This window comes from Ixodes scapularis, unplaced genomic scaffold, assembly GCF_016920785.2.
Source record: "Ixodes scapularis isolate PalLabHiFi unplaced genomic scaffold, ASM1692078v2 PGA_scaffold1__304_contigs__length_218370807, whole genome shotgun sequence".
In the NCBI taxonomy this organism is placed as follows: Eukaryota; Metazoa; Arthropoda; class Arachnida; order Ixodida; family Ixodidae; genus Ixodes; species Ixodes scapularis.
Window position 1 is genome coordinate 102,329,887 of NW_024609846.1, and position 15,438 is coordinate 102,345,324.

The following is a 15,438-nucleotide window of genomic DNA, read 5'->3' on the forward strand; positions in this document are numbered from 1 at the left end:
CCCATGCCACGCCACTGATCGCAAGAACTATGTCTCTTTGTCGCCCAAATCGATCGGCGCCACGCTGACACATTGATCCCTGCAGTTTGTTATCAGGTCTGCCTCTATAGTTTCCCTTACGGTCTTATCCCTATGTTTTCTAATAACAGTGCACAAATTAAATTCAGGTTTGCACCCACAGTCAGTGGCATGGGATTGGTTGAATGGCGCGATGGATGCAGAGTATTTATACCCTTGACTTTCTGACGATTAAACCAGTTGAAGTTAGCGCATTGTGTTGTCTCGTTTCTACACTTCGTCCCTGTCGTGAAGCGCTATTATGTTCTCTAAGTTTCAGTACCAACTCGCCCAAGAATCCGCATACTACAAAAGGCAGCCTGCATACACTGTCTCGGACGTGTTTCTTTCTCTGTATGGCAGTCCCGTCACATCTGCCACTTAAGATGCATTCGGAGCACATGTATGAGGAAAACATTTTTGCTTCGCACATGCTCGAGGCGCGTACACCGTGTCTTTCGTATGATGTGTGTGACTGCGGTTTTAGATTGCATGTGACTGACAACAGAAAGAAAGAAATATAGGAAGTCGCCCTCGTTTTGCAGGGATTACTTTCTTGAATTTTTCTCTAACGTCAATCTCCAAACGCTTTCTTCCTTAAACGCGGTAATATGATATGTATAAATTTCAGAAGAGAGATTTACGCGGGCTTAGGATGTGCCGAGTGGAGATGGGAGTAGATAAGTGCGTGATGGATGCGTCTGTCGTAGAGATATGCGTGTCCCTCTCGCCGGCGGCAGCCGGGCCGTACTTGATTGATCTCGCCGGCTGACTCCGTGAGTCGCCCAGCCGTCGGCACCCTTCGCGCAACGCCGAGAAAGTTAGGGACAGCTTAATTGGAAGCGGAAACGTAATCTACCCAATTTTCTTTTCTTTTCCGATCTCTGCGACGCGTGTTTTTAGGCTCACGTAACCGAAGTGCCGTGCTCCTACTTTTTGTTCCCCTCCAAAAATGACGAGTAAACGTTTATCGATTGATGGGGTCCAAAAGAGACTTCCTCTAGAGTGAGGGAAAGCCAAGTAATAGTGAATTAACTAATTTCCTGTTGGACAACTTAATGTGGTGATGCAGGCGAGTTCGTTCCTAACTACGAAGTATAGAGGGAAAAAAAATGAAAGACGTTTAAAATCTCCTGTAACTCCAAATTAGAGCGCAGCTCTTGAAGAGGAGGAGGGGAGGGTACGGAGAGGAGGGTATGCCCCTCCTGCTCTATTACACCCTGCCCTTCTTTTCTCCTTCTCCCCTTCTATTTAGCGGGAAATTTTACCCTAAATTTAGTATTCAAATTTTTCCGCTATACTTAGCAGGGAAATTTTTCTGCTAAATTTAGCGGGGAAATATTTCTCCTAAAAGGAGCGGAAAATTTTCTCTGCTAAATTTAGCGGGGAAATGTTTTCGCCAAATTTAGCGCGGAATTTTTTCTGCTAAATTTAGCGGGGAAATTTACCCATAGTGCAATGCACGGTGACGTCCGAGGGATGTGACTCGTGGGAACGTTATTGGATTAGCTCAGTTACGGAGCTGCTCATAGAAGCTGCATGCACGAGCAGTACCCCCCCCCCCCCCCGCCTCACTCACCACGACTCGCCTGGCGTCGCTCGACGCGCCGGACAGCTGCTTTGATAACTGCGGTGTATTCTATGGGATACGTACGTTTCGAAGCACGGTGTCTAGATGGCGTTTCAGCTCTGCTCTATGCAGCTCTATGGAACGCACACTTATGAAACGAAAATTTAGATGGCGCTTCGAACGACGGCAGGCTGAGGAGTATAGACACAAAGTGGGAGGCAGCGCACTAGGAAATTAAGAGGAAAGTTTCCTCAGTTAAGAAGGAAGTTAAGACCACAGAAAGAGATCGGTGGCTAGAGGGAATGGAGACAAAGACGGCTCTGGAAAGCTATAGATTAAACAAAACAGTTATTGCCAAAGAAAGCATTTATGACAATTCTAGGGGAAGCTCATTGTTGTTTGAGGCGAGGACGGGTGTTCTGCGAACCAGAACATACAGAGCGAAGTACCAGGAAATGGATACAGTGTGCACTGCTTGTGGAGAGGAGGACGAGACGGCTGAGCACTTGATACTCTACTGTAAAGGGCTTCACCCTATGCATACCGAAGACAACGTAGATTTAATAAAGTCATTGGGTTTTAGAGACAGCGAAGGAAAAGTTGATTTTAACACAGTAGAGATTACCAAGCAAAGATTAAGTGAATGGTGGCAGAAAGCGAGAGAAATTAGGCATTTTTTTATTAACTGATGGCAAGGGGGTTGTATAGCCTCACTTTCTTTTCAGTGGGGAGTGAATATAGTTTTCACATTTAAATATTCTAAGCTTGAATGGTAAAACAAAATGGCTAGGTGACATAAGCTACCGCCCGGTCCAAAGGGCTCAGCCGGATTCATCCATCCATCCATCGGCTAAAGCCCCTTTATACGGAAAAGTAGCGCCATTCTTTGAAGAATGCCGCCCGCAATCTTGGACCGATCCAGGCAGCACTACAGTACAGTCGATGCGCAAATGTAAAAAAGCAAAACATGAAGATAAAAGGTGTGCGCGTCAGAGGAGGAGGGAAAAGGAATGCCTATGCTGTCGGAGTGCAGTGCATGCTATGAGCTCATGGCGCCAATCAACTAACACCGACAGTGCAACGTCATGGCTTTCATCGTCTTCATTTGAGCCCATCCTTCGAGGCTGGTAGACTGTGACAGTGCGCTTTTAGCCTGTGTGTATGTATTTGCGTGTGTCTTTCAGCCTTTGACTGCGCTCTGACTCAAGTATAGGAAGGCCGTCTGCTATCTTGGCCCGATCCAGGCGGGACTACAGTCGATGCGCGGGTGCAAAAAAGCAAAACATAAAGATAAAAGGTGTGCGCGTCAGAGGAGGAGGGAGAAGATGGCGCTACCTTTCTTATTCAGGGGCGTTACGGCAGGCGGATTGACGTGAGTGAGGGGGGCACCCCCTTCCGCGGGAGTTCCACAACTGAGGCAATCTAGAAAAGTTGACTCGTGACCCTCGTGACGACACGCGTAACGTCACGTGTGACGTTAATATGGGAAACTTCCCTTAACGCAACGCGCGGTTATGCCGACGGCGACGGTGACGCCGCTCAAGCCGGAAACGGGAGCCTAAGAGCTGCGCTTTAAAACAGCGCACAAAAGTCCCGCTTATTTCTTTCATCAGTCCGTATCTTTCGTGCGATGTTTTAGAGCGCAGGTCTGAGGCGCCCGTTTCCGGCTTGAGTGGAGTCTCCGTCGGCGAAACCGCGTGTTGCATTATGGGACGTTTTCCACAATGACGCCACACGTGACGTCACGTGTGGCCCGCGCGTTGCATTATGGGACTTTTCCCATATTAATGTCACATGTGACGACACGTGTGACGTGACGGGGAGGAGGATGGGGAAGGAGGGAGGAGGAGAGAAGAGAGAAGGAGAAGAGGAAGATGAGGGAGGAGGATAGGAGGAGGAGGAGGAGGGGAGATGCCAGCTAGCAGTTGTGCAGGCAAGTGATATTACCATTGATAAATCACAGAGAGGCACGTACGAAAAGGTGGTGTACTCGCTATCCAAGTGGCCATCCACATGGGTACGGGTCTGTGCCACTCTGTGGTGTGCCCATCGATCTCTGTGGCACGTCAGACGAATTGGTAAATTGTGTGCCGCCAAGGTCGACAGCGGCTTGCTTGTTGTAGCTCCGCGTCTCTCGCCTACAGCACTCACCAACTATTTCGTGCAAGACAAAGATGAACTTCATATTAGTCATGCAGGAAAACATCCAAATGGCCCAGAGGGACGTGCACTCGCTGTTCTGCTGTGCCATCTCGGTGGAGCACGCTCAAGACCAGAGTGTCGAACCGAAATTTTTATCGGTTCGGTTACGGTTCGGGTTCACGGCTTTCGGTTCGGTTCCGGTTCAGTTCCGGGGAGCAAAAAATAACGGTTCAAACCGGTTCGAACCGGTTTGAACCGATAAATTGAAAATATATTTTCGGCGTTGTTCTTGCAATGGACACTATTAATGCCGTGAAACGATTAACTATAAAGTTTCTTCTATCGTCCGTGCAATTCATTTTTGTTTTCAGGTACCAAAATATGAAACTTAGTTACTTAATTTCGACTCAGCAGGAGAAGAAAATCTACACCAACCAGCATAACGTCGTGTTCATACGACTCAACATATCTTTGTGTACCAGTCACATATACTTTACCTGAATCAAAATATTTAAGTGCAAGAGTAAAGAGTTGAGCTTGTTGGTAGATACCTGTAAATAGATCAGCTTGAAATTTATAACTATATTGTTATATCCTGTCCCTCGTGTTTAAGTAAAATTCTAAAGTGCAAGCTGATTTTTTTACACGGTATAAAATGTTGTCGCGAAGTGTGGTAGGTCGCATAATATACCCGTGATTGGTACAGCTTTGTGTCGCAGTATAAAAAGCTAAAAAGACTCTTTGTTCGCATAATAGATAGGAAGGCAAATAGACGAATTGTGCAAAAAGAGAGATATAATTATTTGAACTTTTTTTTAATAATCCCTTACAGAACGCTTTAATGCAAGAAGAGATGCATAGAGATGCATGCAATGAAATTCTTAATTTTACATAAATAGCGCGCAGGTCAGACAAAGATTCTTAAAATCTTAATAGAAATCACATTTCATCAGCTTGCATGAGCTCGAAACTTCTCGAAATACCCCCTCGGGAGGCTAATGTTATATTCTGTTTTAAATGCACTTGTTTCGGGCCCTTACTTTACAACACTGTGCTTCAATAGTCATGCGCTCTAACATTTCTCTAGACTGCCGTATATCATCGTGAGACTGCTACAAAACCATCACAACTTTACAATTAGGACATCTATTGCTAGTGTTGCGAACATCGCATTTCACCAGAAAGCTGAACTGATTAACATGGTATGCACGTGACGTTATCCCACTATATGTTGATTGTTGGTCATTGTGATTTCTTCTCGCTGAGAAAATCAAAATCAATGGTGTAAAATGCACGCTGCAGAAGGTTGAAGATCAATGAAAGCCAAATATTTGAAAGGCACGTATTATAATTCTTTGCGCATCGTCGTTAGGAACGGTGCGAGCGTCTGGCACGACAAAACCGTGCTTTTCGGCAAGAGTGATTTTGCAAACAAAGTAGTTTCCGGGGCCACGCTTTTTGGTCGGCGCTGAAAATGCGGGGAAGAGGAACCTTTACATCACAGTATGTTTTTAAAACTAACCCCCACCCCCTTTCCGACACACACACACTTCTTGTTGTTTTTTTTCATTTTTTTTTTTTTTTTGTTTCTCCAGAGAATATTTTGTATTCCTGAGGAATTGCCTCCTCCTTTTGGGTGTGCTAATTAGACAATTTTATTTGTCACTTGTTAACAGCAACCCTACATTTATTTCATTTTGCACCCCGTGAAGTTCAAAGTGGTCATAAAACGATATCGTGTTAGAATGTTCATAACTTTTCAGAAGCGTACTGGTCCTAGTCTGGCTTAAGTACACTCGCACAGGACGCCAATGATTCAGAAGCTTCTTAGTCGCGGTGAAATTGCGAGGATAAAATGAGACTATTTTTTTTTTTGGTCTTGTCCCCGAAAACATTGATGACGTAATTGTGGAATCAAAACCACCCGCCTGACGACAATCGAGCGCGGCTCATAGATTGGACACGAGACTGCGTGAGCACTCGACTTCGGCTCGTACAAATAAATGCCTGGGCGGACACTCGGGTAGTGGGTAGTGTCCAATAACTGCGGGGATGAGAAGAGCCGAACTCTAATAATGCCTGGAGCTCAGCACGCGTTTTCTGCTTTGCCGACCCCATAGCGGGGGTATGATAACGTTGGCGGAAAAGGATAGGCACCAGACCACGTGGCCGCTTCTGGCTCCGAGTTGAGGGGGTGAACGATGCTCATACTTTTCTAATTTTTTGGCGACTGCCATTACCTTGAAAGAAGAGCAAAGTCAAGTTTGTTCAGGTATTAACGTTAGGGAGTGATTCTAAGTAGTATTTGGTGTATATATATATATATATATATATATATATATATATATATATATATATATATATATATATATATATATATATATATATATATATTTATATATATATATCAGGGATGGGCAAAATACATGGAAATATGTTTCGAAATACAAATACAAAATAGTTCGTCAAAAATGTATTTAATTACAAATCTAATTACATTTCCAAAAAAGCATTTAAATACAAGATACAAATACAACCAAATGTATTTGGTCTCCTCCAAATACGTTTCCAAATACATTCCTCAAAATTTGTGTCAGCGACTTCAGGGCACCTGCAACAAGTTTCTGGGCATCTCATTTTAATTTTGCATCGCACACTAAGGAGTTAGTGTGCGAGGCTCTAGTAACGTAATTGAAATATAATAAAAAAAATGTAATCAGCTTGGATGTAATAGGTGAAAAAATTAGAGCTTCAAGCAGCTTTTTTTTGTGGATTATTTTTTGGTAAAGACCAACAAAGTACCGAGACGACCAAGACGCGCAGCACTAGCCAGAGAATTTTTTATTGTTGCAACTCGCACCAGTTACGAAAATCTGGACGACCCGCGCATTTAGAATGTTCCAGGCAAAAATATGGATGGAAATCAGGCTGGAAAGCATCACAAGTTGTCACAGGCACTTACTTAGCCAGTCTGCCTGTGAAAGTAGATTTCGTCACCCTTCCTGCCCTAGACTAGCACCGTAATCACAAAGTCACTAAACGCTTGTGCTTGATTGAGAGACACCGCATTCGGTGCAGAACGTAGTTTTCTTCCTGCTCTGGACAGTGCCTTTGAAATAAAGCCGGAGGAGGAAAAGAAAAAAAGCCCCATGGCCGAATAAAGAACGGAGACTATATCTTACAACCACATGCATAAAAACAAGATGTATTTTCGCCCACAAAATTGTATTTAATTACAACTGTATTTGAAGTACCCACGTTTTAGTATTTAAATACACACGTCAAATACATTGCCCAATTTGTAATTAAATACAAATGCAAAATACACAAAGTATTTGAAATACGTATTTCAAATACTTGTATTTGAAACACTGCCCATCCCTGATATATATATATATATATATATATATATATATATATATATATATATATATATATATATATATATATTTTTTTTTTTTTTTTTAAGGTTCCTTTAGGCAAAATAGAGAGGTGGTCGAAACTTGCGCAAAAACTTGAGAACAACGCCCGTGTGAGAATTAGAGCGGTTGCCAACGTGCGGCTGTCCCTCTAAGACAACTAGATTTTTTTCAGGTATCCCTCCCGTACACACATATAGTTCTAAGTAACGTCCTATTACTATGTCACATTTAGTCATTTTAATACTTCTATTCTCGGGGACATCTTTCGGATGCAGTTCAGCAACAACTAAAAAATGTTTGGGTGCCTCAAGGATGTAAAATTGGTTGTGCAACATTTTTTGTACTTTCAGTAATTACTTTTAAGACGTAACCCCTGACGATGACAGCTTGCGAAAACATTCATTAGTTTTCCCTCCGCGCAATAGCAGTAGGAGAAAAAAGAAAGAAAAGAGAGTTTCGATCCCCTTCTCAACTCGCAATTTGAACAAGCGGCCACGTGATCTGACGCTGATTATATACCGCCAGTGTTCATCATAATTATGCGCTAGGGTTTGGAAACCAAAAACTTGGGCTGAGCTTCAGATATTGTTAGGGTTGGGCTATTATCATATTTAATTGAACGCGAGTAGTTACCCGAATGTTTGGCGATGCTGATTGTCATGAACCCGAGTACTACTCGACTCGTGCTTGTGAAAATCGCTTACGTCGCGGTGTCACGTGACTCTCGGTGCAAAATCATGAAGTTATGTTACGTCACGCTGTCAACAAGGTTAATACCATCTAGTGACTTCCTTCAATTAAATCAATTCGACGCAGTGAGTCACGTGACGTAACGGGATCACGTGACATCACTTGACGGCATGTATTGACACCATGACGTCAGGTGACAACGTGGCACACAGTTAATAATAGTTCCAATACGAAAGTCGCCACTGAAACCCACAATTTATCATACATCGAAATTCTGTATGACGATTTGATCAGTAGATGGAAATACAGCTGCCAATTTTTTATTCCTATATATTCATTTTGTGATACTAACAAAAAAGAAAAAAAATACTTTGAACCGTTTTGAACCGGTTACCGTTATATTTTTTTTCGGTTCGGTTCCGGTTCAGTTCCAAGATGGCGGCGAAGATTTCGGTTCGGTTCAGTTCCGGTTCAGCTAAAAATAACGGTTCAGTTCCGGTTTTCGGTTCGGTTCGGTTCCGGTTCGACACCCTGCTCAAGACTAATGCTGAGGAAATAAAAAACGCAGAGCAGTCTTCGACAGAGCCTACAGCAAGTAGAACGGCATCGAGAGTATCACATGCTTCGTCAAACTGTTGACTCTAACGCTGTCTCGATCTCCCGCCTTGCTCCTGCTGTCCTGTTTCCTGGCACCGGCAGAACTTAGAAAGGGTGGAATTTCCAGATGTGAGAGCTATACAAGGGGTGTTCATTAAGCTTGTATCATTGGCCCCAAGGAATAGAGATTCAGCAATCAAACTCGAGTAGGAGTTAAGACTTTCTCAATATGTTCGCCACCTAAAGGTATGCCCACTTTTTCCAGCGACGGACCACATGCCGGAGGCCATTGTTATAGAACTCGTTTTGAGTGTTCAGAAATCGCTCCACTTCAGCAATCCCTTGGTCGCCGTCCTTGAAATGCTTTCCCCTTACTTGGCCACACTGGAAGCGTCTGCACCGTTTAACCAAAGTGTCATAAACTGGGGCGTTGTCACCGAACAACGCTCCCAGATTGGAATGAATATCCTTGGCATCGCTTACCTTCAAGTGAAAAAAAGGGATCACTGCATGTGCTTGGCACCGACGGGCGGAGCCATTTTTGTTTCGACTCCCTAGCGGCGTTCCAAGCTACTATAGAATGCGATGTTTATACTGTGCGGAAACTAGAGGGACCCGCGTTCATGTTGATGCCTGTTCTGTTTCGTTTTAAATTTTTTTGTGCCGATAATACGAACTTTATGAACGCCCCTCGTATATATATATATATATATATATATATATATATATATATATATATATATATATCAGATTGTTTAGCAAGGTATATCGCAAAATCTGAATACCTCAAGAGAGGAGCAGGAGTAGGAGGGAAAGGAGGGGAATTGGAGGAGCAGAGAACGAAGGGATGAGCATGGGAGGAGGAGAGGGTACAGATGAGGAAGAGGGGCATACCCTCCCCTCAGTACCCTCCCCTTCTGCCCCTCAAGACCTGCGCTCTAATTCGGCATTGCTGGGAGGTGTAAACGTCTTTCATTTTAAAATTTAGGTTCCTGTAATTAATTTCGGGATCCTAAAAGATTGGCCTTCTTGACAATGTCCCTCAAGCAGAAGTGCCCAATATTTAAAGGTACCCTGTGGAGGTTTCTGCAGATCGCCCAAATATGACGATAACTCACTCTGCTGGCTCTGGGCATCCTAGAAATGCCCTAAAGTTATTCCTATGTATAAAAAGAAAGCATTCAACGATCACAACACACTAATTTAATCTGCGGCGATGGGAGGAGCATGTTCCGAAACCGGGACCGCTGTCAGCCAATAGCAACCGAAGGATACTCGCGCCTCCGACCGCTGGACCCGCGGAGTGATAACTCGAAGGCGCGCGGCTCGTTGCCCACATACAGCTTGGACAATGATTCAACTCGGCGAGAGCGCGCTCGAGAGCTGACGACCCGGTACATTACTCCCGCGAAAAAAAGAAAAAAAAGAAACAAAAAAAAGAAACAAAACATAGTGCGTTGTTTTGGATACGATTATTGCAGCATTATGTTCCCTCTCCGCGAAAAAGTAACATTTTTGTTACTACTCTTATTTGCTTTTCTCATCTTCAAAAGCATGCACATCTGGTAATAACAGCGTTTGCGATCTCAACGAAATGTCGCGTTTTCATAGGTCACATGTCGTTCTGACTGCCGGAAGAATGTTCTTTCCATCGCCGGAGGTGACCTCGGTGTGTTCGATCTTTAGATTTCTAATTTAATAGGGAAATCGGTCGCGCATCGTTGCGATTTATGGATTTCCAGGATGCTTATTAAGACCCGGAGAGTGAGTTATCGCCATATTTAGGCGATCTCGCTAAACACTCGTTATTCGTAATCGGAATTTTTCTTCTCCCGGCATCTCAAAAGTGTATACAATGTTGTATACAATGAGAATGACACAACGCACTGGTTCAACAAGATGTAGCCATTTATTGACTAACTGTGATTACCACGCGCCGCGTCCCAGAGAGCCTTCGCGGATATTCTGTGCCGGCCATTGAAAATTCAAAATCATAGTTTCCATTTTTATGTTTTGATCCGAATTGCCCCCCCCCCCCCTTTCCCCTCCAGTTCTTTTACTCAAATATGCACCGCGTAGTGTCAAGAACGTTGCTCGTTATCTCCCCTAAAAAAGAATAATAATAAATATACTGGAGAGCTTTTCATTGACTTTCCTTGTCATCAACTGGAAAACAGGAGCTTTATTGCCGTACCACACCAAACCATGCCGCTTTCTGGAAAAGGGCCGTTCAGGTCATTCAGCGAAAGGACTGTGGCGCCATCGCGTGCCTTGAGCAGGAAACACCATAAGAAAAATACCGTTGTATGCCGCGGAGGCGGTAAAACATGCGGATACCTAGAGCATTTCAATATTTCGGGTCATTTAAAAACCGAAACCTTCACAAAAGCTATCGCTCTGAACTGTTGTTTATACTATACGGGGTGTTTCTTTTTTAAACTTTTAAAATTTGTTTAAAAAAAATAACTCTGAAAGATCTGTTATGCAGTCTGTGTAGGCGAGCTATACCGCCAAAGGGCCACGTTATGCGGTCTGTAGCAAGCGATGGGGTGCACTTCTAGCGTCTAGGGTGCTCTATAGTACAATCCACTTGAATCTGACTAAAGACAAGCGCGTAAGGTTGGAGGTTCTTAACCGCGAAGCCATGCGCGCCATTACTGGACTAGCCAAATCGACGCAGCTTCAAGAACTATTCGCAACTCCAACGCGGAGCGGTAGTTCCAAGATGGCGGAAGAGACGGGAATAAATCTTTCAAGCGCCCGCTCGCCGACGTGCTGGTTCGTGTACTTAAATAATTCTTATTTCACTAGAAATGCGAAACGGTCAAACGCAGGAGCGTATCAAGAATAACGGAAATGTTTACGTGCGTTAAAAAAAAAAAAAACGAAAAAAAAACGAGCATGATTTTTTTACTTTCTTTTTTAATTTGCAGAAACATCACAGGACTTGTGAGGTTTTTCTGGAGGGCGAGCGCGTTCTTTGGCATTAGTCAAGTCATTGTATGTGGCAAAATATTTTTGTGGGTGGGAAAATATTGTGGTGTTTGCACTGTGCCTAACCTCCAGTGATTTAAAACATGAGCCACGTGGGGTGGACGTCAAGCTCCGGTAACAGCGTTCACAGTATTGATGTCTCGATGTCAGCTGTTCACAGCTGACATCGACACGCCGTCGCGGTTTTAGTGCATTGCAACATGCGATCACCTGTGCCATCTGTAGGATTGCCGTGAACCGGTTTGAATTCGAAAGGTTTCAATATTTTCGACCCGAACTGAGGTTCGAATTCGAAAGATATCGATATTTTCGACTGAACCAAGGTTCGAATTCAAAAAGTTCGCAACTTTCAAACACCGTGGAGTTTCGAAATCGAAAAAGTACGAAGCTTTCACGGTTCCTGAAAATTCGGGTTCAATTATTTCAAACATTTTTTTACTTGAGGTTCGAGAAATGCGAAGATTTCGAACTTTCCGAACTTGAAATGCGAGTGATTCGAATGTTGTGAATTTCTTGGGATCTAAAGTTCGAAGAATTCGAAGATTTCGATTTTCTTTGAGTCTGAAGTTCGAAATACCGAAGATTTCGAATTTCTTTGGATCTAAAATTCGAAAAATCGAACGTTTGGAATTTTCATAGACATAAAGTTCGATAAATTCGAAGATTTCGAATTTCTTTTCACATAAAGGGTGAAAAGTTCGAAGGTTTCGATTCTCTTTTAGGGCAAAGTTCGAAAAAAAAACTTCGAGTTTTCGAATTTCTTCCAAGTCCAAGTGCGCAAAGTTCGAAGTCCGGTTTCCATGCTCCTCCACAGTTTCAGTTTCAAATAAAGTTTTCAAGCCTCACCGGTTATCACAAAATCAGGTGCCGGCCCGACACCCCCCGCCTTTAACGACGTACAACACTCCCAAGAGGAAGGCGCGGACCCGCCAGAGCTGAAAGCGGCCGAACGTGCGCTCGCCGACAGAGACTGGCGGACCACGCCGCAATACACGAGCACCCACTTCCGTCCGAGCGTTACAGCCGGTGGGAGCGTGTGTGCGCACGGAGACTCCGCACAAACACAGCGATGACCCAAACGCGAAGGGCAAAATCCAAGTTTAAGAGCGTCCGCACCGGAGAGGTACAGGACGGACTCTGCACATTGTGCAAGATCCCCGCCACGGCAGCGCATATCTTCCGGGACCGCCCCTTTCTATTCCACAAAGGGAGACCGAAATGAATGTCCTGCTTGATAATGAAGAGCCAACGCGTTTCAGGAAGTGCAGTTCCTACCAGGGTGATTCCACGTCAATTCATGCAATGATGGTCCGGGTCATATTTTAGATATTTTTGTTAAAAATATATATGAAAGCCATGTTTTTGGGAGGAACATTGAGCTAGATATGAACGCCGTAACAATTTTTTTCGCTGAGATATAAAATAGAGAAGCTTAAGGCGTGGAAATTGAGAAGATTTCACAATGCTACTTTGCACAGTCGTCATTTCCTTATCGAACCTTTCACGGCACCATAACTTTTTTAATAGGTTTTACAAAGGTCATACAACACATACATAAAAAATTAAAAATATCCATAAAATATTTCAAAGCAAACAAAAATCTCAAACATGGCACAAAAACGCGTTTTTGTGCCATGTTTGAGATGGCAAACATGGCACAAAAACAAAAACACAAAAACCATCTTTCATAATACTTCAGAAAACATATCAAAATGCGCGTATTTAAATATTCTTTACGAATATATAAATATAATATGCCCACCCTTAAACATATTTTTGTTATCAACGCGGAAATTCGGCTGATTTCTCAAAATGTGGCAAGATTGGGCGTCGATATCTAAAAAACTCCATCTTTTATTTTCTTTAAACTCCCCTTGGCACTTTGCAGTAACTTGAACTAACCTGTGATGGCAAAGGATTGAGTAACATATGACCTCCAAGCGGGAAAAGCTACGACAAACCTTCACTCGGAGCGAGCCGACGTCTTCGTCATAGCGGCTTTGCCGCACAGCACCAAACGTTTTGAGCGTTAGTTATGGCATGTATTTTATATTATTAAAATTATTTTTTTCATAAGGGCTGAGTATTAGTGACGCGAAAATGGACTTTGAGCTGGAATACCATTAATTAGCTTACAATTCACAGGAATAAAACGGCCCCACTGTGCGAATTCGCTAACTATGCATAGATAAGCTTAAAACTCTCAGTTATGCGAGTGACCATGTATACATCCGGCCTCTCGGCATATGATGACTTCCACAGATGAGAAGCCTGGATTCCTTTCACAGGTTTTATGGTGGTCCACTCTGCTTGCTTTACCGCACGAAACTCTCGAACCCGTTCCACAGACAGGTGGAACATGCAGACATTTGTTACTTTTTTACGTAGCACTTCCACAAAGTCTTTAACGGTGGCAGTCGTTGAGTTGAGCGAAGATCTTAACTTGGTGAGCGCTGGTTCTTCCACCTACTTCATCACAAGGGCTTTCTCCGTGTCCAGTGGCTGAAAAGATCCATCTTGCTGAAGAGTGCGGCTTCCGAGACAATTCGTGGAATTGGAAGCGATTCTTGAAATGCGCCGCCGCTCCGTCTGATACAAAAATTATTTAAAAAAAGACTGGGAAATTAACATTAACATACTCTTTTATGGCCTATGTGGCTAGAAGAGCGTGAGCTGTGTCATGTTTCGTGTACCATCGGTGACAACGGCCAAGCTTTGATGCCTTGCGTGGACGTAACCACACTTGTGGAGAGAGACACTTGAGTTTTTTTTCAATGAAAATCTGCACTTCGGTTGGAAAGAGTACTGTCCATTTTTCCGCAAAATCGAAGTGGAACATCACTGCCTTGGGTGGTAAGGCGGTTCTTGTGTCATGTATCAGGCTTCGTTCAAGGTCAAGGATGTAAGAATGCCTCATATACTTTTCGCTCTCCTATATTGCCGCAGGAAGGCAGAAGTGTCTATAACCTTTTTGGCGAGTTCGCCAGCGTCCCATAACGCGAAACAGATATCTTGGTCTTCGTAGAGATGAAGCGACTGCAGCGAGATGCTCTGCGTTTTTGGGCACTTTTCGCAACGGCGCAGAAAGCAATCGTTCTGTGGAGCGCAGAAGAGGTAGATGCGCTTGAGGTCGTCTTCAGTAAATGTCTTCTTTGGGGCATTTGTTATTGCCGTTAAAAGCAACTGAAAATTGACGCAATATATGCATGCGCACACCTCGTACTCGGGACTTTTTTTTTACCCATTTTGGTCGTAGGGAATAAAATTTGGAGATGCCTAGTTCGGGTTGGGAATGGTCCTTCCTAAACAGCTCGTAAGCTTCCTTAATAGAGCGGGTCATAAACCTTTTTACGACTTTGAACATGTCGTTGATCATGGCTTTGACGACGTCCTTTTTGTCGGGGCTTTGAACAGAGCATGCGAGGTCGTCGCGTGTGTAGTACTCAATTGCAACCCCCACGTCTTCGGCATTCGCCTTTTTCCCTATGTAGGGATCAGGGGTTGCCCAAACACCACCTTTGCGCTTCAGTTTTCATGTTTGATCAATCATGTAGGCAGTCGCACCCGGCACCAGACGCAATATTGTTTTCTTCAGGATGATTGGTGGCAGAAGCACGCACAATCGCTTGCGTTCCTGGTGGGAACTACATGCCTTCAGCACTTCGCAAAACGCGTCAAACCACTCTGCGCAGTGCTCACAACTGTCTTCGAGTTCGAGAGTTTCGTGCGGTGAAGCAAGCAAAGTGGACCACCGTAGAACCTGTCGAAGGAATCCAGGAAACTCATCTGTGAAAGTCATCATATGCCGAGAGGCCAGATGTATACATGGCCATTCGCGCAATTGAGAGTTTTAAGCTTATGTATGATGCATAGGTAGCGAATTTGCAGAGTGGGGCCGTTTTATTCCTGTGAATTGTAAGCTAATTAATGGCATTCCAGCTCAAAGCTCCTTTTCACGTCAATAAT